The sequence below is a fragment of the Pleuronectes platessa genome, chromosome 20 (genome assembly GCF_947347685.1).
Source record: "Pleuronectes platessa chromosome 20, fPlePla1.1, whole genome shotgun sequence".
NCBI lineage: Eukaryota > Metazoa > Chordata > Actinopteri > Pleuronectiformes > Pleuronectidae > Pleuronectes > Pleuronectes platessa.
The window spans coordinates 5931891-5957701 of NC_070645.1; the positions used below are offsets into that span (position 1 = coordinate 5931891).

At 42.3% G+C, this 25811-nt stretch overlaps 1 protein-coding gene across 2 annotated transcripts in view; it reads right to left on the reverse strand.

Annotated features, from left to right (window-relative positions):
- Window positions 1-18756, reverse strand: part of nrp1a (neuropilin 1a) — a 77010-nt gene extending 58254 nt beyond the window's left edge. The window contains exon 1 of one of the 2 annotated variants that reach the window (XM_053412040.1): window positions 18654-18756. The gene's annotated coding sequence lies outside the window, so the exon portion shown is untranslated. Of the gene's footprint in view, window positions 1-754; window positions 1280-18653 lie in introns of those variants that run through there. The other variant, XM_053412039.1, reaches the window with a different exon arrangement.
- Window positions 18757-25811: the final 7055 nt, after the last annotated feature.

The following is a 25811-nucleotide window of genomic DNA, read 5'->3' on the forward strand; positions in this document are numbered from 1 at the left end:
CTGTAGGGGGTATTTCCTCTGGATGTCCTCCTCCGCTTCTATCTGGGACTCATCATTATATGTGACAAACTGAGGTAGTGCCTATAAAAAGAAGTTCCTGCGCCTCCTAATCCATCGGTCCCCCACACGAATGATTCCCCAATTTGGATAGAAACATATCCATAGGCTGTGTATTTTTAGCACAATTGGTTTTACTCAGGATCTAAACAATAGAAAAAGAACAATCATTTAAACAGTTCTTTATTGCTCCGGGTCGTTTGAATGTATGCGCCCGTAGCTTCCCCAGATGCGCCGACGGTTTAACCCCCGTTCCACAGCAGTGACACCATTAAAAGTGGCACTTTGTAATTTAGGGAAAATCAATTAAAGCGTAAATTAAAGGAGCGTGGGGGTCTTTGACTTCAGGCTGCCCTTACGGTCATGGTGCACAAAAATAAACATAACCTCCGAGAGGAGCCGGCTTGTGTTCAGAAACCTCCATCAGCACATGCAGCCCTGTACAGTAACACTGCTGCACAAACACAGTGTACAACAGTGGTATGTTCTGAAGAAACTTACTTTTAATAGCACATATACGCTGTAATTTCCACATTTTAGAACTAAAATATAAGGAGGCTGGAAACAATAGTGGGATCATATCAGGTAGATGTGTAAAGCTGTAGGCTACATGATAAAATGATGAAAATAAATTTATTCTAAGATATTTTTTTTGCATCTTACGCATGAGTAAAAAAAAAAAAAGAGCTGCATTCACCTGCGCCTTGAGGACTCGCAAACCCGCAGGCATCCAGCCCTCCTCTCTCCACTTCCAACATGCGTGGAGCAGAGTGTACAATCTGACAGGCTTCCTCCGATTCTGCTGGACAAATGTCACAACAATCGTCCCCTCAAAACCAAGTCCAAGTTATTCCTCAAACACCCCCTTAAAAAAGAGCCGTGGAACCACCACAGCGCCCGGTTCCAACCCGGTCCTGCGGCTCCCTACAGCGCAAAGACGCACAGCCGCAGCCCGGAGACTCGCGCTCTCCTCTCGGCGTGCAGACCACTCTCCTCCCCGCCGATCTCTCGGGCTCTCCTTGTATCGCTGGTTCCTATTCAGCGCAGCCACAGTAAGTGACACCCCGGTCAGTGTTGACCAAGTAGACGGTCCCAAACAAAATGCCAAGGGGAGGCAAACAAGAACAGATTTAAAAAAAGGGAAAAGTCGTCTCAGATCTATTGTAAGTTTCCCCCCCGCGTCCGTGTCTCTGCGCGCCACGGCTCTCGGCTCCTCCGCTGATGCACGAGAAGAGGGGTTGAGTCCCTGCCGGCGCCACACGCCCCTTTACGAGGGATGAGTACGAGGGCGCGCGTGGTTGTGTGCGTGCGTTCGTGTGTGTGTGTGTGTGCTGGTAAGTGGAGGGGGTGTCTTCGCAATCAAGATGCAGATCCCCCCCCAGCTGCCTCCATCGGTCTGTCTGCTGGACGAGTCAGAAAGTCACACAGACATAAAATATGCTATAAGCCGATGACGTGTCTGAATCTGCCCTGTGAGTGAATCCGTCTTTTTACCCTGAGTCACTCGCTCACTCTTTCTTATCTGCCCTTATGTGGAAGTGTAGACACCCGATAGGACACAGACATCCAGCAGACCTGTAACTACATACACGAGTGGCTATAAGATAGGATGATTAAAGTGATCTCAATAAAACACAATAAGTGCATGAAGTTCTGCTGAGCATCACTTCAAGTCACAGCAATATCATAAGGATACTGTAGAGGGCCTATATGGGCTGATGCACTGGTTTCTGGGAGTCTTTATGGGCCCACGGGACTCACTGAGTGCACAGGGCTGCTTCCATGAACAAAGAAGCTGCTCTCTCTCTGTGTGTGTGTGTGTGTGTGTGTGTGTATGTGTGTGTGTGTGTGTGTGTGTGTGTGTGTGTGCGTGTGTGTGTCACCCATCTCAGCCTGCACTAAAAATACACACAGACGCATGAATGACAGCATGTCTTTCTGTACACGATCTGGGATTCATTGACGTTATAGATGTCAGTGAGTGGATCCACACAAGTAAGTAAACAATGATTCAAATAAAGTCCCCGTTTCAAGCCTATTATTTTTGATTAAAAACCACAGATAAGAATAAAAAAACAACCTTTGGAGGACAAATTGACTCTTGGGGTGACACCATGGACAATATAGATATAAAAGGGTGACACAGAAGGATTCCAGAGGTCTAAAAAAGAGGAGGAACTATGTTAGTGCAGGAGTCTCCAAAGTTTCAAAGATGAATGACCCTGTCAAATAGTGCATTCATCTGAAACCCCTTATTTCAAAGAAGGCCCAGATAGATCTCTGATAGAAGTTATTATGAAAGTGGATGTTTCTTTAGAGTTTACATTAGAGACAGCGAAACTTCCAGTGAAAACCCCCATTCATATTAATTTTCCCCATTGTGCAACTCTCCTGTGAGAGGAACTGAAACAGGATTCGGCTTCATTTAGCTGAAACTTCCCCAATCCTGTTTCTCTAACCTCTGTCACCAGGCCTTGAGGATTCAGCGCTGCGTGACTTATCTGCTGCTGGAGCACAATCGACTGCAATAACTGGAGGCTTCCAGCTGCAGGTCTCTGTGGTTAGGAGCCTTCTGCCCTGTAGGGGGCATCAGAGCTGGTGAGCAGCACATAGGAGAAGGTTCCCTTCAAGACTTCAAGAAAAATACTTTGGATGTGGGTAAAGTTTTGAAAGGGTCTGTCTAACCCCCCAAACCATGAACTTTTCTCAAACATGACATGGTAGTTCTTAACTAAACCAAACTGTTGAAAGCTGTTGTTTCTTCAACTTTTTTCTAACAGAAAGCCCCGAAGCCAAACTTCTCCCAACACTGAGAGAACCACCCGCTTCTCCACAGGCTCACCTCACTCTTTGCCTTTGAGAGTCCACAGCTGGGTTTACAAACAAGTGCACCGATGACAGGTTTCTGTGGATATAATCATTAATATAAATCATTTTTTTTAGCCAGTCTTCCCATGCATCAGCCTTAACACTTCTCGTCTTCCTTACGGTGTAACAGTCATTTGAACTGTGTGTTACATGTTATCATCTCCCTGTTCTAAAATGTAGCAAATCACTGAGTTGCCCTCTTGCAAGTAGTACTTCAATTCAGGGGGATGACATGTTTTATGCACATCATGTATTGAGATGTCTCTTTGAAAAGTTTTTGTGGTACAATAGAGCAAGATAAGCCTACAATCCCGGCACATTATTATTTTTCCTTCCTAGAGAGAGGGAGACCGAGGATCGAGTGGCTTTATTCCCATCCCAGCCCTGACAATTCTCAGCCTCGCTGATAACACAAATGTTAAAATGGTGGCGGGCATCTCTATCAAAGGCAGCACTAACTAGCCTTTCGTGTCTTCAGGATAACACGGGAACAATGGCTTAGAGTCATTTCACAAGGGTGCCTGCCTGTGCCATATCTAAAATGAGGGGGGGATTGTAGGGGGACAATAAAAGAGCCATTTAAAGGATTTGCTTCTTCATATTTATCCGCACTAATCTTTAGTAAAGCCCCGATGAATAATTAGCTCTGGTACAAAAGCAGACATTTTACGGCTCCTGTGCAGCGGACTTGATTTCATTAGCCTGCCCTTTATTCACCAAAGTGAGTGAGTCAGAGTGAAATGTTCAGGTTCAAACCGTTTGGCAGAAAGTCCGAGTGAGCATTGTACCTGCAGCTCTGCTCGAAGGTCAGTTTCTGGAGTTAGTGGTCGAGAATTCAGATATGATTTAAACACTTGTTTGTGCTGTTTTCGATTGGACGTTACTGACAGGTGACAAATTGAATAAAGACACAGGATAAATGATGTTTCCATTCAGAGCATTAAGGCCTTCCTGAAAAGTTCATGAGTGAATTGTACATTATGGCCAGCAGAATCCAAAGAATGTCCATGAGCACTTAACGGGGGAATATATTTCGAAAAGTGGTGTCCATCTCACCAGTGCAATTCAAGAAATTGTCGAATCTAGATGCCAAAGAGCACTGAAAACGTTTTGGATGCTCTTAATAGCCCAACACATTACAAAAGCAACTCTACCACTCAAAAGAAAAGTGGGCAATGCTCAACGACCCCTGAGTACACCAATATTTCTCTCATCCAGTGTCAATATCTTAAAAACAAATGAGTTTCTAAATATTCTCAGCTAAGGTGGAAAGGTGTCAATGATATGGTTGATGGTTATGGAAATGTTAATTGCGGGTTTATAACAGGAGGCAAGCTCTGGTCTACGTGAAAGTGCTGCCTGCCCTTAAAACTCTCTTTGGTCTATCAGTAAGATTTAATGTGACAAGTTTCTGAATAATCCCTTGTTTAGCTCAGTTGGTTTGGGTGGATGTGAGCACGTCATACTCTGTTGGACTAAAACAAGTGCAGAGAAACCCTTTGATGGTCGTACACAAAATAATTCTGATGCAAAACAAATCAGCAGAACAGCTTTTAACAGGTAACAGAAGAATAAGATCAAATCTGGACCACAATGAAATACAGTATGGTCTTTGTAATTGGGCGGATATCTTCTTCAGGACCTCCGTTTCTTCCTGTCTAAAATGTCTCACTTCAGCCCTGAATAAGAAGGGAACACATGCACAACAAGTTTCTAAACCCCTCCACTGAGCTAACAAAATGCCCCAAAGATATATTACGTCCCACCAAAACTATTCAGATCATACATTACCCCAAACAGTTCACTACTGTGGAGAATCAAACAGACTAGCAACTTCTGAGGAATAAGCCGAGCCACCCATTCAGAGATTTGGTCCATTTTCCGTTTGCAGCTGCACAGCCTGATATTTTCGGGCCCGCTCCCTCAAATGACGGGGTGCAGGATGCCAGTCCTGATGTCAAATCAACCAACATATGTCTGATTTTGGTCAGACTCTGGGTTTTGCCTGCTGCTGTCATATAGACCATTTCAGCTTTTGGATTTATGCGCTACAAAACCCCAACCTTTGATATGCACTATCCAAATCCATCTTGGCAGTGATTCTTCTGTAATAACAGCAAGTTTCTGACTGTCAGAGAGTGCGTCAGGGACGTCACCGCGTATACTTATGTTCAGTGTGAGGTGGCAAATAACCTTAACCCTTGCCGTCCCATTCCACTGCATTACAAAGTGGATTAGAGGTGCAGACCATGAACATTTTAAAAGACTGTTTCCCCATTTGTCATGTTATGATCCACTGTCTCCTCCATGACAACCAATAAAGAGGTTATTCTGCACGTGAACCGGGCGATAGAGCTCTCACTCTATAGAAGCTGCTGTACTGTACCTCTTTGACAATTTTCGGCGGCTGTGTATAATTACTAGCCCCAGAATATTTCACTCACTCTTGAGCAGGCTTGCCGGCACAAAGGACACTCCTCCAACCTCTGTCGTTGTGTTGTAATCCTTTTTTGTTTTGGAGGAATGTGGAATGCACATGTGCGTGTTTGTGTGAGACAGGAGGTGGAGAGCAGGGAGAGGGATAGAGAGAGAAAGAGAGACACAAGGAGAGAGAGAGAGAGAGAGAGAGAGAGCGAGAGAGAGAGAGAGAGAGAGAGAGAGAGAGAGAGAGAGAGAGAGGAGAGGGAGGTGAATGGATCAGAAAACAAAAGGGGGAAAAGATAAACAGGGGATGAAGTGAGCTGGCTCCCTTACAGTCCCTTTCTGAGGCTCTGGGTGAAGACATGGGAAACAGAGGAGAGCTGCAATCCCCGCAACGCTGACTCTTGAAAGGCGGGGTGGTGGCAGAGGTGGTAGAAGGGGAGGCTCAGTCAGATCAAGGTCTGGAGTAATTGCTACAAAGGCAGCGTTTCTCCTCTGAGGCGTTTGGGCGAGGTGAAACTAAGTGTGAATGGAATTAGCGGAGGGCTGAATAAAGAGCTTCTGAAGTTTGGAGACATTATGGTAATAAAGAAAGAACAACCGACCTGAAACGTTTTCAGGGATATTCCTCAATTCAGACGGAGGCAAGGGGAAACACAGAGGAAGAGGAGGAGGAAGGCGGGGGAAAAGGGAAAGAACAAAAACATAAAGAAATGGCGTCATTAGACGTAGAAACATTTACAGTGACATTTAGTGAAGCGGGGAAGCTGTATGAATAAATATGCATAATGTTGCTGGGAAGCATCGAGAGTTTCTCAGGGGCAGAAGGAGGGTGAGAGTGATGTCTCCTGAATTAATGATGAGGGAGCCTACTGTCTGTCTCTGGGTGTGTGTGTGGGTCTGTACGAGCGTCTGCACATGTGACAGGGTTTAGCTGCAAATGGATGGGTGCGTGTTTGTGAAAGTGTGTGTGTGTGTGTGTGTGTGTGTGTGTGTGTGTGTGTGTGCGTCGCTCACACACCTCTTGCAGCACCCCAATTTCACATCATCATGGATGTAAATTACCCAATCTTCGATACCTAATCAAGCGATCATTTTTTGGAGACTCACAGATTTGCGATTGTCTTTGATGCTTAATTACATTTCTGGAAAGCCACCGCCCAAACTGCCTCGCAGAATCCAATTTGGGTGCAGATATATATTTTTTTGCAGGTAGGTTATGGAAATTCTCCACTTGGTCCATTTTTTTTATGCCACTTTGGAGGTTGAGATGATGAGTCCTGTGCTGCTCATCATCAAATACACAAGGAGAAGCCCCCGAGATCAGGGCAAAGCAGTGGAGGGAGGGAGGGAGGGAGGTGTGGAGGGGGAAGGAACTGTCAGGGAGAAATGCTATGTAGGTCAATGAAGAATTGCGCTGGGATATTGCCTCCTCAGCTCACAGTCTGGGAAGCTGATTTGATTTCGGGTGAATCCATCCGGCTTGAATTATGAGAGATTACCCTCCCGGAAATCACCTTGGTGACTGCTGTGGAAACCCTCCATTCTCAGGGGAATCTACGAATAGAGATGTATACAGAATGTTGGCTAATATTTATATATTTAAAGTCTTTCCAAGGTTTTGAAAGAAACCTTCATCACACAGTGTCTATATTGTGCAGGTGCAGCCAGTAGAAGATGTCGTGTAATGGATAGAACATTCTCTCCATTTGTCCTGACATTTAGGGCTCACATGGTTGGTTTGGTTTGGTTTCACATGTCATAGGTTCCTTCTTTGTGTGTATTTAATAGCAATTAATAATAAGAGCAAATCTATTGGGACACAGGAACATTGGATGACTCTCAAAATCGTTCAATGACACGTTTTTAACTTTCACTGCCAGATTCTTAAAATTATTCTTTCTCCAATCTGAGCAGGGAAATAAAGATTCTCCAAATATTCACGAAGTGACATCTGTATGATTTAAACTGCTGTCTGAGATTAGGCTTCACGTAGTGTGCCTGAAGAAAACCATGTGATGCATAGTGTCACACGCAGTCAAACAGTGTGAAGGATATCAAAACCCTTTGGGATGCACTTAAGGAACAAACTAGGGTGCTCTTGAAGAGGGATATTCATCTTTAAAATGATAGAAAAGAAAAAACAAACACATTTAAAGTGCGTGCACATAATTGAGCAATTGTTACAAAAATGATTCTTGACTAGTTGCATAGTTTGTTTACAGGACAAAATGAAGTCATACCGATTTCAAAATCGACACATAGCAATTTCTTAATCTGTGATATTCATCAAGGCTTAAAGAAAAGAGAAGCCACACATGCTTGAAAAAAACAATGTTGTCATTCAAAAAGTTCGCTGCCAACTTCCTCAAGAACTATAGGAAATACATAATTGAAGATCAATCATCATTTTTTATATTTCCTACTGCATTGATGTCCTACCATAAGTAACTTTCAGATGGTTCCTGATCATAAATCAAAAAACATTCACTGCACATTCTTTATCTCAAACCTCTCAGATTGATTTAATCCCCCTTTTCAAAGCACTTGCTCTGTGTTGTTTACGTATTTAATGTTTCTCTTCTAAAGTGTTGATCCGTCTGAGGATAGACAAGTTTTCTCATCTAGCCATATCAGATCTTTACTGTGCTTCCCTAGTGAGTTTTTATATAGACATTTAATGCAGCTTTTATGCCTCAGTGAGAATTGATAATATTGCAGAGGTGGCATGAGACTTTTTCCTTGATAAAATGAAAAACGAAAGGAAGCCCCTCCCTGCCCTCCATGCTTTGTTAGTTTGTTGGTAATTGCCACAACAGGTGGTAAACCTAGCTGCCCCTCTGGCCCTTCAACCTTACAAGGGGGCTAAGGACGCACAAAACAGGGTTAGAAATGGAGCCTGAAACAGAAGCACGGTCAGCACAAAGCCCAGTGTCCTAGTAATTAAGAAGAGGAAATCTCAACAATGGCAGCCCAGCCTCTGATGGTAAAGATTAGCTGAAATAGTGAGACGGGTAACTGAGGAGGATGAAACGCTGGCCTTTGTAAATGAGTGTGTGTGTGTATGTGTGTGTGTGTGTGTGTGTGTGTGTGTGTTGCTGAAGGGCTGGGTGGTGCCTCATTGGTCCCACTGTATGAGTTTGTGTGAGTGAAGATGGAGCACTCATTCAGTGTGTGTGTGTGTGTGTGTGTGTGTTTGTGTGTGTGCTGTCATGCTGATATTTTCTATTTTTCATGTAGCTATTTTTACATATTTGTGTTAAACGCCTGTTGGTTTTCTGTCTTTTTCACAAGATCTGACTGTTGTCATGCAGCTGCTGCAGCAGCAACAAAAAAAGAAGAAAGTGTATCATGTGAAGTGCCCGATTTAGTCTTGGATTATTTACCACAGAGTGACAGGATGTGACTAAATAGGTTCAGAGAACAGAGAAAAACAAGACTGATGTTGGACTCTAATCTAACTTCACCAGGAAGTAGCAGTTTCACCATGATATCACAGTCACACACACACACATCACAAGACTACGTTCTACTAAGAAGTCCAAAGATGGTCACAAGCAATGAAAAGTTTTTGATAAATGCGTAGAATTACCCTACTTCTTCTGAATCACTCATCAAGCCTTTTACCCTCGAGAACTGAACAAATGAGGGGCCTTCTCACATCAGAGCGCGAGGCCAGGTCAGTTCTCATGAACAGCTACCTAAATGTAATATCAAAGTCATACAAGTTTTTGAACGTACCCTGTGAATACACAATTAAAATGCTGCAATTTAAAAAAAAGTTTGTAAAGGATTTACTTGTCAATAAGTCTAAAATGTATTCAACATCAAACTGATGAACCCTTCACATCATATGGATGTATCATCATCCTCAGGCTGTTCATGGGCAGAACGAATCTGGCTTCCCCCCCAAAAAGCTAATAGACTCCTCAGAGTCCTCAGCAGAGCTTAACTGGATTTGAAGGTGTAGCAACAGTGAGGAATATATCACGGTATGTTGAGTATTCTCTCCTCTTTATAGAGTGAGAGTAAAATTTAACCAAGTTGTGAGCTGTGGGCAAAGTTTTCTCTTTAGAATTATGATGATGTCCAGTTGTGGCCCCCCACGTAGACAAATACTGATTTCAGACATGCACTCAACTCCAGTTAATCTCTTAAAATTATTCGGAGGAGCTGTATGTGAGAATGCAAATTACTTTCTCTGCAGGCCGAATGAGCCAATGTGAGAATACAGTATAGGAGATTATCCAGAGGACTCACCCCTCTATGACCTTTTCTAACACGCGACAGGTGAACTGAAAAACAAAAAAACAAAAAGAAAACCAATATACCGAACATGTAGAAGACATAAACAACAACGTCAACTTGGAAAGACAAGATTCAAGAGATTTTGGTGATGAAGTCAAACCTTGGTGTTGATTTGCTGCAAACAGAAACACTTGATAACCTCAGCCTCGCCTGAATCTCCAGCTGCATTCTAGAAAGTCAGGACACAATTGTGCAATCATTGTCTGGAGTTCATGTCTGAGCAAAGATAACATAACTCAACCTCAATCATCTCTCGTGGTATCAGAAAGGGGAAAACAGAAGCAGCTGCCTGAGCTGTGCAGGGTTAACGCCTCACCATGTTATGTAATAGATGTGTCATGTGGACATGGCAACATTTTAAAACAAAGCCAAACTGGTATAAGGAAGCAATCAGTCAGGCACAAACCTATTCTGAGTGGAAAATAAACACAACATAATTTGTAGAACAGACTGACACACTGATTTGTAACTCTCTACACACAGTTTCTGATTATAACTGACATTTTCTTTTACTTTCAAAATAAAGTGATTTTGAAACTCTGGCTAAACTGGTATTTTTCAATCTACCTCTTTTGAACATGTTCCCAGATCTCAGCACTGAACTTCATGCGTACAATCCTTATCTTCACAAATATAAAAGACCAACACTATATAAATAACACAAGATCGGCCTCAAAGGAAACCACCTATTTAAAGGAACCTCAGATAGTTCTGATAGAGCTCTGTGATTTCCTGTAACTCCACCGACACCTAATGTCTGCAGCGCTTTCAAGTATCACCTCTCCTTTTCCGCCAGCTCACGGTGAACCCTGAAGTCCTCTCCGTCAATATCTGGAGTTGTTATCCTGACTGCCAAGTGCCGCCGTCACTGCCGGAGCAAACTAACTCCATTTCACCATGTCAGAGTGCAGCCCTCAGAGAAACCGACCTGTCCTCTGAGACAAATGGAGAAAGACAGCGAGAAAAAAAGAGAGATGTAGCGGGACTAAGACCGAGAGGAAGAAGAGACAGTCAGAGATACACAGAGGCTGGATGAGAGCGAGAAAGGCACAGCAGTATTTGGATTCAGTGACAGTGAGAAATGTAAAGCGAGAAATGGAATTGGATATAGAGAGAAAATACAATCAAGATAGAGCAATACAAAATCAGGAGAGGGGAAAGAGAGAGAGAGATGGATTGAATGCAAAAAGAAAAAAAGGGAGAAAGAAATGCAGGTTGACAGGGAAAGACAGAAATTGAATTACATGTTGACGGAGAAACAGAGAATATAAATATAGACTTATATACTTAAACTACAGAGACAAAGAGGGCGAGAGAAATGGAGACGGAGATAATAGAAAGAGTGGTAGACAGTCAGACTGTGAGAAACTTGGGAATACACAAACTTCCACTTCCACTGCTTTCAGAGATATGGTGGCGTTTTAAAATAGAAGAGTGTTATCAAAAAGAAAACCAACATGCTCCCCAGTCTTTTCACTTTTTCTGAAAAATGTTCAAGATGTAAGATGGTTGTCTAGTGTCAAATCCACCACTATACAACCATGTGTACTAGGCCAGAGTGTACAATTTGTCTACGAGAAATATATATATTTTTTAGATAGACATATCAATATCGAGATTTAGACTATTTAAAGCTTGAATTAAAATTCATCTTATATGACGATTTGAAAATCGAAGATCGAAGATCATTTTAACATAATTTACACTTGGGATCCAGTCGCTTTTAGCGGAGACAAACAAAAACAAAAATTACAGAGAAAGAAGAATAGAAGATGGTAGCCAATCACAAAGCTGTGTTAGTGTGATTGCTTCCTTCAGATCTTCTCTCCATCCACAGGTGTTCACTGCCTAATGACTGCTGACTGCCTATCTGCTGCTCCCTTGCTAGTTTGGAACCATTGAGTGTGATTAAAAATTACAGCAACAACACATACATTTATAACTATATACAATGTGGTCACAGTCCGTCCCTGACCACCCAAGGAGGTGGTTTGGGCAATTGGATCACAATTGTCCGTGATGTGCCTCGGGTACATTCACACTAGCAGTATTCGATTGCAATTCCATTCACCCATTTCAACGGCAGGTCTACACTGAGTAATAAAGACAAAATAACATGCTGCACATAGCCACACTATGCTGCTTTAATTTGCGATAAAGACTCAGACCGATGAATTGGATGGTGGGAAAAAAGCAACGACTCACCACAGCATATTCTACAGTTAATTATTAAGTGTTTGATGAGAGTGGCTGTATTTATAAAAGGCCGATAGATTGAGTGGCAGCCAAGCTTCAGTGTTCACAGACTTGACATATGGCTGGGTGTAATCACCACAAGGTTTCAGCGAGTGCTTTAAATACAATGGGCCGGGCATGAGAGCACAACGACACAAACAACACAACACACTTGTTCCCAACACATTGCATCCTTGTTAACTGTTACTTTAATTTGCAATTGGACACAACCATTATAGGCTCTGTTGATTTCTCAAATCCCCCTCCCTCCTGCCTCCCTTTCTGCTTCACTGATATGAATCAGATGCCAGACTACCAGCTATTATTCTGTGGCTGTTTTGCAATAGTACGTCTGCTCAGATGTTTGTTTATCAGCTCCCCTGTTTCTGCTAGACCAACAGTCATACCAGCAGCAGGCTGAGACTGACATTGTGATGTTGTTGACCTTCTCCGACCCCATTTGTTTCACTGCCAGCGTCTGATTTAGCGATATGCCTCTGTCTGTTTTATCAGTCCTGGTCTGTGCCTCTCCAACTCTGCCACCCTCCCAGCCTCACAATGGACCCTTGAGGCAAACCACACAGGCAAACACATATATACACCCAGCATGACACATACGTGCTGAGGTTATCTTGCCTTGACATGCCGGTGGTAATCAGTGTCACGTTGCATTGTGCACAGCGTATCCAACAACTCTCCAAACGAGGCTTTAAAAATGAAGTGATCTTTGCAGCTGCACTGGTCTCTTGTCCACTCTTCCTTTCTGTCCCCATTACGCTGCCCCCATCATTCTGTCAAGCCAGGGGAGTAAACCCAAACAGACACTTAATTTTTCTTGCTTTGTCATTAGCTCTGCTGCCACGGAGCAGCCCACAAACACATGCCTCCATATCGATTTAATGTCAGCTGCTGCCTGGCTTTAATGCAAGTATTGGCCACATTTGTTTTGGTTTCAGAAAAAAAGCGACAGGGGATCACATCGTAATGCGTGTCACACATTGATGAGATACAATGGGCAGCAAAGTGACAAGTAGGACTGATGGCATTTGATATGGTGCTTCTTCACTGCTTGGAAAAGTCAACACATATAGCAGACTGGCAGTCGCTGACAATGAACTGATGGCTGTCTGAATACTCATAGGGAGGGAAATCCCGTCTGTCTGCTGCTTCTCATCTGACACATTGTAGAGTGAGGACATACTCCAAATACATTTGTAGTCCTGAAATAATTACTTTGTGAAAAGCACATTGGGAAGAGGGCACTGGGAATTTGAGTTTGAGAAAAGTGATTTCAAAGAGAAAGAACTTTAGTGAATGAAAAGTTGTATAGCATGTTTAATTTGTAGAATAAACACAACTAATGTATTATTGAATGTAAAGATCCCTCCAAAATTGTATCTTTTTGATTAGTTTGTGTTGGAGAGCTGAACGGATGATTTGTGTCAAAATGGATTGATTGGTCATTCCACTGGGCTGGACACAGGCACACTAAGTGACTGTTTTCTTGTGATGAACAAAAACAGTGACGGGTGAGAGCTAATTTAAAAAAAATCATTTTTGAGTATTTTTGGTCTGTACATGTATTATTCAAAGCATGGGGACTAGAGGGGTTGTGAGAATTCGCTCATCCAGGTCTCTGGGGCTTTATGAAGGTGGAGAAGGCTTATGACAGTGTCCCTATGGAAATCTTGTGGTGGTACACTGTGGAGTATGAGGTAACAACAAGCCATCCAGTCTTTATATAACCAGAGTTGTGTTTGTATTCTCTTCAGAAAGTCAAACATGTTTTAGTTGGTGTTGCTCTCCACCAGGGACGGTCCTTGTCACAGATCCTGTTTGTGTGTGATTTTCATTCACCAGATCTCAAGGTGCAGCTAGTTGGAGGAATGTGTCATGTTTATCAACCTTGGAATCGCCTCACTGTTTATTGCACAGGATGTGACTCTGTTGTCTTAATCAGATGATGACCTCAAGGCCATGGTCTGGTTCTCTGCCGGAAGAGCGGGGGGGTTACAGTAACTTGGTGTCTTATTCAGGATTCAAGGTTAAGTGGAGTGTGGGATTGATGGATGGATTGGAGCCACATCAGCAGTATGGTGGGCATTATACCAGATCGTTGTGGTGAAAGGGTGCTGAGCCGGAAGCAATGCTTTGGATTTACCATCTACATTACAATCCTCACCTATAGTCATGAGCTCTGGGTAGTGACTGAAAGAATGAGAAAGCTGATACAAGTGGCAGGAAGGGGGCTGGGCTCACCCAGATAGATGGGTGGGAAGTCAGACCTCCAGAGGATGCTGGGAGGAGAAAAGTTGCTCCTCTGCATGGAAAACAGCCAGTTGAGGTGGTTCAATCAGCCGATGGCCTCCTGAGTACATTCCATTGGAGATGAACATGCTGAAGAGATTAGTTATCTTATCTGGCCTGGGAAGGCTTCAGGGTCCTTCCGGAGGAACTTGAAAGCATTGGTGGAGATGGGGACATTTGAAGTACTTTGCTTAAGCTTCTGCCACCACAACCTGAATCTGGATAAGTGCTAGAAAAGGGATGGATGGATGAATTAATCTTCATCCCATTTATCACACTGTTTCCCAAACTACTTCCTTTGTGGTGAGTAATAAAAAGCCCATTAGGCAGTTAGTCAGTGCAGTTTGTGCCATTTCAGCTACTTCAGCAGTCCACTGTTTAGTTCTGTCAGCATTAAAGCAAATATTTAACAGAAGACAGGATGGATGATTACGCTTATTAATGTTGGGACATTTATCTGAAAAACAAATTGTGTTAATGTTGCGAGTGCAATGCTGCTATGTTTTTGACTGCATATTTGTAAAAGTAGTATTATTTGCTGATCATGACTGTGTGCATTGCTGCACAGTATTGTGTTTATCTGAGTATACTGATGAATGTCTCATCATACAGTCTGAAAGTGAGGAATAAATACACATATCCCTTCTCAGTCCACTGAAGCACGAACGTGTGTGGAGTCAGTTTTGGATTGTTGGATTCAAGATTTGGTCACTTACCATAAAGATCACCATAACCTTGCCTCATACAAGAATAATACAAATCACACCACATTGCACATTTTGCATAATTATTATGTTGTTTCTATGTTTACTTATCTATTTGTTACTATTCTTGTGCTCCTACCTCGCTGCAAGAGAAAGTAATTATTTGTCTATATTAACATTTTGGGAGACTCTAACATGCACATGTCAAGCTCATTAAATAACTTAAATACAAGAAAAAACAAAATCTGAAAGCTCAGGTCTGACTACACCTCCTCTGGTGGTCGCCTGCAGAAATCTCGTCAAGAATGTAAGGCTTGAATAGGCATGAGATGGGCTTAGTGTCATGCTGTCAATGAGGATATACACTCACAGCCAAAAGTAGATCTACACACATACATATTTTTAGTCTGGGTAATTTTTCATGGTTTAGTCTAAGCCCTTTAGTCCAAGTCAATAGTAATCTTAAAGCTACAGCCTCCAATGTTATTCTTGGGCCTTTTCATGTTTCAGCCACAAACGCACCACAAGAATTATATTTACCTCTATAGGGCGCTTAACTGAAGGTGGTGGCTGTGTCATCATATCAATGTTAGAAACAAATCTCATTAGGGTTAAGATCTCCTTCGGCCGAGACTGTTCACTGAAGCCTTACCCTTAAAACAAAAAAATTATCCATCACTAAACCTGTCAAAGTCTGTTTATTACTAAATCTGTATATTTTTTTACATATTTTAGAGACAAGAGATTCCGTCTTACCGATTGGGGCATTGTTGGAAGATGCCTGATATGATCTGGTAATGTATTTTATGTTAAATTACTTTTTTCTCATGTAGTGTAGATTATAATCCAAAGCAATAATGAGATGTGATGTGTGTTTGCGTCTTGACTGCCAAGACGTCACATAATGGTTAGGTCAGGACCTTTCTTCATATTTGATTGTGCAGGGTGGTCTGATAGAATGCCAATGTTTTCTGCTGTGCTCAAAGTTGACACACGAGTCAAGCAGACCACAGCCCATTGTCCGCTGATTTGCCCCTCATAGTCACATTATGTTTGTTAAGTCACAATGAACCATAATCAAAACCACATTTCTTATGAACCTTACCAAAGTGCTTTTGTTAACTAAATGACAAGACGTGACATGCACTTTGCACATCCACCCTACATCTGATTCACCTCCTGGGGAATTCCAGGCTTAAAAGTCAACTCAATGTGTTAAGTCACATGGTCTGTATGTCACAAGTTAGGAGTGAGAATGTGTTGGTTTCGACTTCCTATCACAGTAAGTAATCAAAGTAATTCGGGTTATGGACTTAACATAGAAGACATACACACCAATGAAAGATAATGTTGATTTATCCAAAATTATATTATAATTGCTCCTCACTTTCATCTAAAATCTTCCATTTACTCTAATTAACAAGCTTTGATGTTTACTTAGTATTAGGTGTTCGCTGCCTCTTCACGTGTCTTCGTCATACTCTGTTTCCAAGCAGCTGAAGGGCACGATGATGAGAACAGCAGTGCATAATACAGGGCTGGCATAGCTGCAGCAGGAACTTGACAAGTTTAATGAAGACAGGCAGGGAAAACAAAGACGGGAGAAAAACAGGAAACAGGAGCTGGCGAAGACTGTAGGTCAAATGAATGGGGAGAGAGTGGAAGAACAGCAGGGCAGCTCAGTGGTGGTTTGGCTTCCAAATACCCCAGGAATTCAAGAGCCTGGTCTGGATATATGTGGAAATATAGTTATCAGGGGCCTCATCAGCAATTTGCTTTGGGGGGGTGATTAATACAAATTACCTAACTCAGACAAGAGGCTGATTTTGAAAAGGCTTTTACTGTACACGGAACACTGAACTCCAACTCTACCAAAACATGGGGAATGTTTAACTTGGCTCAGCTACACAATGCAATGCTTGGAATTTATTTGGGTTTTCAATGTGAGTGAGGTTTTTTCTTTGGAGAGGGCAGTTTGAAGCTCAGCTGAAAGCACCAGGTGGGTTTTGAGGTCTAAGCTCGGAAACTGGATGATTCAATAAAACGTTTAGTGGAAACATGCGCACACTTGGATCTTTTATGGTTTGTTTAATCCAGAATCCCAAAGCCTTCATTCCTGCTGCCCACATTCCGACCAGCGACAGGAGTTCACGGTTGAGGTACCAAGACAAAGTAATATTTATTGTGAACAAGAAAATGTTACTTTTACAAAAGCTTTGAATACAAACATTTTAATCCTATAAATGTGGCGGGTAAGAAGTCTAATATGTTCCAAAAGATACACTAAACAGCTTGGCATGGGATAACCTTCCTCAAAAGCAATATCAACGGATGAGGGAAATTTATTTATTTGCCAAGGAAACCCTCTGTGCAAACATGAAAACAGAGCTCTCCTCTTTCACCAAACACTCGAGACAAGAGGGGAGAAGAAGGCTTAAATAAATACATCTCAGTGTTCTGGTTTGAAGTCTGGAAAGTACAACTCTTTGCTGCTAAACTCCATGGCGGCAACTGTAAATAATGTCATGGGCCATTATAAGATCAAAAAAAAGTCTGTCATTGGTGCCGTTTGTTTTCACAAAGAAGAGACAAGTAACCAGCCTTATGTTAGTGTATGCGTATTCTTGTCTATAAATTAGCAGGAATGCAGCAGCTCATGGTTTCAAAGACGAACATTGAGTCAACATAACAGTCTAGTGGCTGTTCTGTCGCTCTTTACCATAAATGCTAGAGGATGAGGTTTAAAGTTCAAAGTCTTGAACAAAATATGCAAAAAGTTTGACGTTGGAACATCAATAATTCTATAAAATATCTGCCGAGGGAACATCATGTGATACGATCAAAAGCCCCAGACAAACAGCTTCTTGTGTTAGATGAATGATAATGTTATTATCTCATTACATTTCAGTGGTGTATTTTCCACATTAAACCAGTTTGGGTCCACTAGCCTATAGCTCTTCTTGAGATTAAAACTTCTGTGATTTGACAAAAGTTTAACAATAACTACTTTGTGAGCACAGGGAAATAAATCTATCTTGCTGAGTCCTCTGAACTTACTGTGACCTCTCAAGGGAAACTCTCTTGTTGAGCCATGATATTTAGCACATTAAGGTCAAGGCCTGATGGGAAATTCCTTTAAGGCTGCTATAGAACATAAATAAAGAACACATTAAAATATTAGATATTTAACAAAAATGAAAGTCCACATGTCAATGACGTGAGCATAATGTGCTGTTGTGAATAGCTAAAAGTCAGGACATCTTGGCCACTGCTGCTGTAATATACAGTGTCTTGTGAGTCCCCCAAATTCAGACAAGTGCAATTCTAATCTGCTTGACATGCTTTCGCCATTAAAATAAATATAGAAAGTTTAATCAATTATTCTCCTGTCCTTTACTGTATGCAGAACTACTGGGAGACTCCTGTCAACAGAGAAAAATCACCCAAATGAACAGAGTTTAGATTTTCTTCCAAACAGCATCTCTTCCTTCTTTACAGTTTCTCACTTAACCGGTTTGGCTTTTAACAGTTTATACTATAATCATTGTGTGTTGACATATTGACATCGCATGAAAATCCAGCTATGACTGTGTGAGTCTCATGTGTCAGGATGCGTGGAAGGATATAAAGCAAATGTTTAGTATTTGTTAACATAAGTACAATTGAAACCTCACGTGTAGTTCAACACATCGACAGATTCTCACATATTCCCATATGCACGTTTAGAAACAATTTCTCAATGACACTACTCACGCTGTTGACACATTCTGCCCATCCCAAGACTCTCCTGTTTATCAGGGAGGATAGATGCACAGTGTGTGTGTGTGGAGCGCACACCAGAAGGGAGCTGCTGGAGCATTTGTCTGAGTTAATGACTAAAACAGCATCAAACAAGCGAACAGAAAAGCTCTCCATGGATATCCTCAGTTAGCTGGACAGTTTGTCACAGCTTCATAACCACCTTCTACTGCTCTGATAAGGTGTGTTTGTTTTTGTGTGTGTGTGTGTGTGCCCACATGTTCGTCAGCAGGATAGCAGAGGAATCTCCCTGTCTGCGTTTGCCTGATGTGAGCTTGTATGTGTTGTCATCCTGAGTGTCCCACAGTAAATTTAGTCAGCGAGCAGATAAAGAACAGTGTCTGTGTTTTTCCGAAACATTTCAGCTGCACACAGACTAGTTTGGACACATTTGCGTAATTTCAGGTGAAAGATGTATTTCTATGGCGGCAGCAGAGCTGGGTTTACAAAGATAAGCTGCAGCACCTTCAGATGTCGGCGAAAGCAAAGTCACACTGTGAATCCATTGTGCTGAAGATTCAGTGACAAGTTATTTTCCAAATCATGTCAACAGTTCACAAATAACATTCTTTCACCTGCATCACTAACAGAAGCACAGTGGTAGTGGAAAAATAGACCTTTCTGTCCTTAGTTCTCCCTGAAACTACTTTTTACTGAAGAAAGTCACCATGAGAACTGTTGGCAGGTAGTGGGTGTCAATGTGTGGTCTGTGGATCACAAAGGATAAATGAGTGTCAGTCCAAAAACCTGTTATAAGTAAGTTAGAGCCTTTAACAGACATGTTGATTCATACATGCTGATTCTGCTGTAGCATGACAGGTTTCAAAGAAAATCAGTTTTGTGTCCTTATGAATTGTGTGAACTGAACTTTGAAGTAATACATATATAACCTAAAGTTTTACTGCAGAGCATAGAAATATTGCCAATATTGAAACAGCACAGCGTGATAGAAAGATCCAGCAACATTCTCAGACATGATTTTGTGAAAGTGCTTAAAACAAAACTATATATGGACGGTTTGAGTGCTAAAGATAAACAGCTATCAGTTTGGAAATAATATTCTTTTCAGACAATTGTTGGATATGGCCTACGCTTTTCAGGTAGAATCAAATCTCCAGCTCCCTTTTATTAAAACCCTTATTCAAATATCTTATTCTCCTATTGGAGTCACGTATGGGGCCCAGTGAATGACACAATAACTTGATATCTTATTCAATTGAAATGCCAAGGAGCAATAACTATTTGCCACAGCAAAGAGCTTGCAAATAAAGCTTGTCTCCCTGAGCGGTAATAAAAAGCCTCATATGGAAGTGGTTATATTAGGAGTGTGAGAAATCAAATAGATAGAATCTGGATTGCTCGGTTTCACTCAGAGAGGCTGGCGGCTTTGTGGGGCTGGCAAATATTGAAGCGTTGCACTCAGTGTCAGGGGAGTTGAGCAGCATGTTGACATGTCAGCAGGTCAGAGACACGCATGCAAAATCTGCCTACTCCTTGTTAAAGGCAACATATTTGACCCCATGACTGAGTTCTGTCCATTCTAAGTATTTGAATGCACTCAAATAACCAGGTTACACAGTCACCTTAATAATAGAGTATCATTACAATCAAGTTGTCATTACTATTTCTCTCACTTTACAGTGTGTACCCCTCCCTTGTGTTTCCCTGTCTGCCATCGTTTTTGTGTGTGTGTGTGTGTGTGTGTGTGTGTGTGTGTGTGTGTGTGTGAGCGCTTGTGTATGTGTGGTTTTCCTGTTGAGACTCACAGGTTCCTCAACTACAACTTCACAGACACCAGATTGAAAGCCCCCATTCTTCACTCTATTATCTGCAACATTGTACAGTGTATCCGCGTGGTCATTCGTAGTATAACTTATATACCACTATTATTATGAATCGTACAAATTTCTGATTTGAAATAGGTGATGCAAGTAAGACAGGGCAAAGCAGAAGGATGTATGCTATGTACATCTATTCACGGCTACATGTAAACATATATACCTTCATTCCGCACATGAAGAGGTTGGTATAAAGTATTGTCTTTTTCAGAATAAGGTCAATAACTAAATTATTTTGACCATTTACAATCATATGACGGTATGTGAGTCTTGTATTTTAAGAACCTGCAGCGTCTTTTGAAATAAATAACCCATTGCCCTAACATTAGGTCAGGGTTAGGGGGGGGGATTTGATGAGTGGACTTTTGGTGAAAGCAGACACACTTTGTAATTTACTACACGGAAAAATCATCTTCTTTTCCGCTTGTGAGTTACTTGTATGTAGAATGATTAACATTCATGCACACTTACACGGTTGATGAGATCCATGCTCGCAGACATCCCCAGACACAAGAAAGACTTTTATTATGTTGAGTGTTAACCTTTAACCAGGGGCAGCTTTGAGGTTTCTGCATACACAAAGGCTAACAAGGTCACACAAGCTTGCCATCCTGTTCACATGCCTGCGGGGTGCAGACTCCACTTTTAGCTGGAGAGATAACCTTCCTAAACAACAGAGGGCCTGGGACTCCGACCCGAATGAGTCACTGATTATCTGTGTTTACAAAGGTCAGCGTCGTTACAGCCCTGGACGTGGAGTGTCCACCAGCTTATCTGTCACCTGGCCTTGATGGCCAAACAGCCCCCTATGTTAAGAGGAAAGAGTGGAGCTGTCAGAGGATCATCAGATGGTAAACAAGCTGGGGCTGGAGCTGGAACAATCCCCTGTGAGTGTGGTATTTAACAGAAAGGGCCCTATTCTTCAGCCAGAGCATAGCGGCACCAAGTGCAATGCAAATATATTTCCTTGATTCTAACCAACTCTGTTCATTGAATCTTTACGTTTTTCTGTACCCATGAATTTATATTAATATAGTTTTTCACTTGCCCGACCTGGTGCAGGACTCGAAGCTGGCGAACAGCTATCATAATAATAATCGACCATGGGGCAGGCTTACCTTGCTTTCAAAGGGAATGGGAGATGATACACTGATTGGTATATTGCATGCTGTGTCCAAAACATGCCCCTTAAAAATTAAAGGACTTAGTACAACCATTTTAAACCGTGAGCCTGCTACAGCAACCCCTCATTTTCCTGCTGTTGAACTCTCAAAAGTGGATTTGGACACGCCCTAATTGCGCTCGTGCCATGCACTTTAGACCATGTGCTTAGATCATTAAAATAGAGCCTCGAGTGTTTATGTGTGTCTGTGAGCACAGAAGAGAAATGTATGTGAGAGTGGGAGATAGGTAGAGAGAGGGAAGCCCATCTCGACCCTCAGGACGTAATTATACTTCCTTATTCCAACTAGCGCAACTTGATGGTTAGTCTCCAACTCCAGGGCTCTGCTAACATTTTCTCATTAGCCAGACAGGGTTTCTGCTGGAGCCCGCACCTCATCTGTCTACCAAACCATGTGCCTTGTAGTAGAACAAGTACATGAAATGTGATTAGGGGAAAATACATAGGCAGTGTACAGATTTAATATTTCCTTGTAAAGTTCTCATAACGCTAAGTGAATACAGGCCGGTCACTAAAACCTCTCGCGAACAGTTTCTTGTCCACACGGGATTTCTCAACCCCGCCTGCTAGCAAATGCTATTATCGTGATTAAGCTTTGTGCATGTGTGTGTGTGTGTGTTGTCCTCTGTGTGCATTCATGGGGTAAGTGATTTTCTATGATGTCAGCTCTTAAGTATGCAAAACTCATTTGCAGCATAATTATGCACAACTAGCTGTTAAATAGCCATGTCATTTCTGCCCTAGAATTGCGTCGTCTCGGCTCTTTCTCCCTTCCTCAGTCCCTCAAACACAAACAGGTGACAAGCTTTATAAATCAAGCATGGAGGCACAATGAGGCGTCCGAGGGGCGATGGTAATCTTCGATGTGTATCATCATTCCGTGCGCCTCCTCTATCTTGCGGATGGGGAAGACACAATGATCACTGGCCTCAAATAGCAAAAACAGACGGTAACCCATTTTGTCACGTCGCACATCAAATCCCATATGCACATAAGCAAAGTAGGCACGTATCATCCACACCTAAGGGCTGCTGTAGGGTGAAGTAAACAAAGCGCACAAATGAGATAGCGTGTAAACTGGTTGTAAACAGGAGGAGGAAGGAGAAAATTAAAGGGTCAGATCGTGTAAACATGTCTCAGTGTTGTTTTTAATTTGTGTGGCAATTGGTGAGTTTTAAATTGATACTGGTGCTCCTTTTTTTGTTTAACCTTTATTTTAGACGGAAAACAGAGCCACTGCTCTTTAGAAAAAAAAAGCAACAAGTCTTTGACTGGTGGGAACTAAGAGCAGAAAGTTGAGGAATGTCTGGCATGGGAGACCTTCAAGAATAAGGAGGGTGTTATTTTATATTTTTCTAGCAGTCAACAAATACCGTAAAAGGGCTCAAACCAACAAAATTGTCTGCCAGGTTCAAAATACTGTAGTGGTCCCTGAGGACAAAGTACACACATAAGAGAATGCACAAACATTAAGGGCTGAGACCAGGCCGCAGGAGAATGTGCGCTGTTGTCCTGGGGATAAGTCTTATCTCGACAGCCACTCTGACCAGCTCCCCCCTGGCTCTGTTGTCCCTGGTGTTTAGAAATATGTTGTAATTCCTCTCAGAAGATTTGAGAGCATTTCCCCTCAGAGCTGCAATAAATTATTTGATTTGCCAATTTGTCTGAAAGTTAGGCTGAGTTCATATTAATACACTTATCAATGAAAATAAAACGAAACAGTGGCAGTGGGAATATTAACATTAGGGGTGCTGCGTTCAGGTGCTGTCAGAAAAACAAAACACTACACAGAATAAAAACAAGATTAAGAGAGAGAAGCAATGATGCCAGGGTGAGCCTAGATCCTATATAGTTTAGGGCCGGGCTATGCCAAAGAGGGCCACACTTCGTCTTGCATGTCGACCGATAAAATATATCATGATGTTGCCCTTCTCAGACTCTGAACTTCACAATTCAGTTATACACAGTTCCCATTCTTTTCACGTCCTATTTCAGTAATGACTTACTGACATGCTTTACACAGACTTGAATGTTCTTGCCTGCAGTCTTCTAAGCATTTTGTCCTCAGGGCCAATAACCAACTGATTAGTTTTGATCTAAGAGATTGTCTTGCTGTGACTTGGCCGATGGACTCAACAGACATGTTGGACTAATTGTAGCTTGCTGTTTTACAACTTCCTGATATCACCAGTTGGTAGTTACTAGGTCATGCAGGGGAAACACATGACACAGTAGCCTGAAAGAGGTACTGAGGTGTTGATTCTAGTCATTGGTCGGTCCCAGGGCGATTTTAAAATAACAGCAAACAGCAAACTTTGGTGCTGTAGTAAGTTATTACATTGGATTATTAACTCCCATTATCTGCATTAGTTTATATGGGATTGAGTCAAAATAAATGGAGTGTGTGTGTTCATGATGAATAAGGAAACAAAGTGAGACTCACTAGTAGATTGTGTACACCATTAAAGCTCTATGGTACAGAGGAATAAGATACTGTGTGTCAGGCTTTAGCCCCTCACACAATATTAAAGTACCAATTCATTGTTGTTATTTGAGTTTATTGAAAAATAAATAAATATATAAAATACTATAATTCAATCATGTTTGCTTTTGTAGCTCTGAATATTTGAATGGACTCACAGCCTGCCACTCAATGCTCTTCTGTGCAATGTTTCATTAATGAACATGGAAGTCAAATTGTCTCTCTCAATGTTTTCTCCGATCACTCCCTCTTCCCTGACAGCGTGACACAGACCACAGTTTAATAAGGCCATTCCGTTTCCCCCGAGCCCCTGTGCAAAAACAAACGTATCGCTTTAATCAACACTGGCTGCTTGATTTCAATTTCAACCTGTAATGTCGCCTCCTCTATTTGCGTCATGCTCGGGGCTGTCATCGTGACCTGGCTGTGCCCCCCGTCTCCAGGATTCACCCCTCAGCGGCTGAGTCAGCCCACCCACTTATGTGAGATCATTCCAGGAGAGGGTTGGGATGTTGATGTCATGCGCCTGTCACGCTCTCACCCATAGCCCCAGTATCAGTAGTGCTTTTGATAGGAAGAGGAGGACAAGCACAAATATCTTCTTGGGTTGGACCCCTGCAGAAGCACGGGGGGAAGTGAGGCGACCGTGAATCTTTGAGGTGCTCGGTAATGGCTTTCAAACTGCATAACATTTGTGTGTGTACGGCAACACGCACCGCTGGGAGGGATGGGATCTGATGGGCTGGTTCCCCGAGATGTGCTGATGCCACTTTCACACCGACCCCCTGCTGCTGCCCACAGCTCTCTGCATGCATCTTTCCCTTCACTGCTTCATGCCTCACATCCTCTCTCCTTCATGTCTGGTTCACGTTCCCTACAATTCGCCCTTTTGTTTAATCCTTTCTGTTTCTTTCATGTGCTCTCTTTTTCCCTGATATTTCAAGGAAATTAGCCTCTCTTTGCTGATTCCCTCTCTGGTTGAAGTGATAATGTGGACTGGAAGCCGCCTCGCTCTGTCTTTCTTGTTGTTTTTTTAATGCCGTTTGTCTGCTTGACTCTTTCCTCTCTCTCTCAGACGGGGGACTTGTGGTGATGAAGATGCTCATTTCTCTCTCCCCTGGAGGGCCAGATTGCAGTGTTGTGCCATTAACCAGAAGTTGCGCTCATGCCGCGGCAGCTTATTAACATATTTCATCCGCATGCACTATTCTGCCTTCACAATTAAATTGTGCTTCTTATTTTTCCTGCCGTGATCTGCAAGCTATAAGTTACAATAACTTATTTTGGTAATTTGAGCGAAATAATCACAGTTTCCCATTAGGAACCCAGACAAGCTTTTTAGCATGTAATAACACTGTGGGGGGGAAAGAAAAAGACACAAAAACGCTGCCTCTGAATTATGGAGCTATCTGTAATGTTTGGGTTAGGAAAAATGAGACAGAGGTGGCCACACACATGCAAAGAGGGAAAACAAATGGTTGGCCACACACTGACATCTAACCGCACAGCATTTGTCAGACGCGCCTATGAAAATGTGATCGGATCTTGGGAGAGAATCTGTGAAGGGAGAGTGTGGAGAGGCTTTTCCTAAGTGGCAGCACATCTTCCCC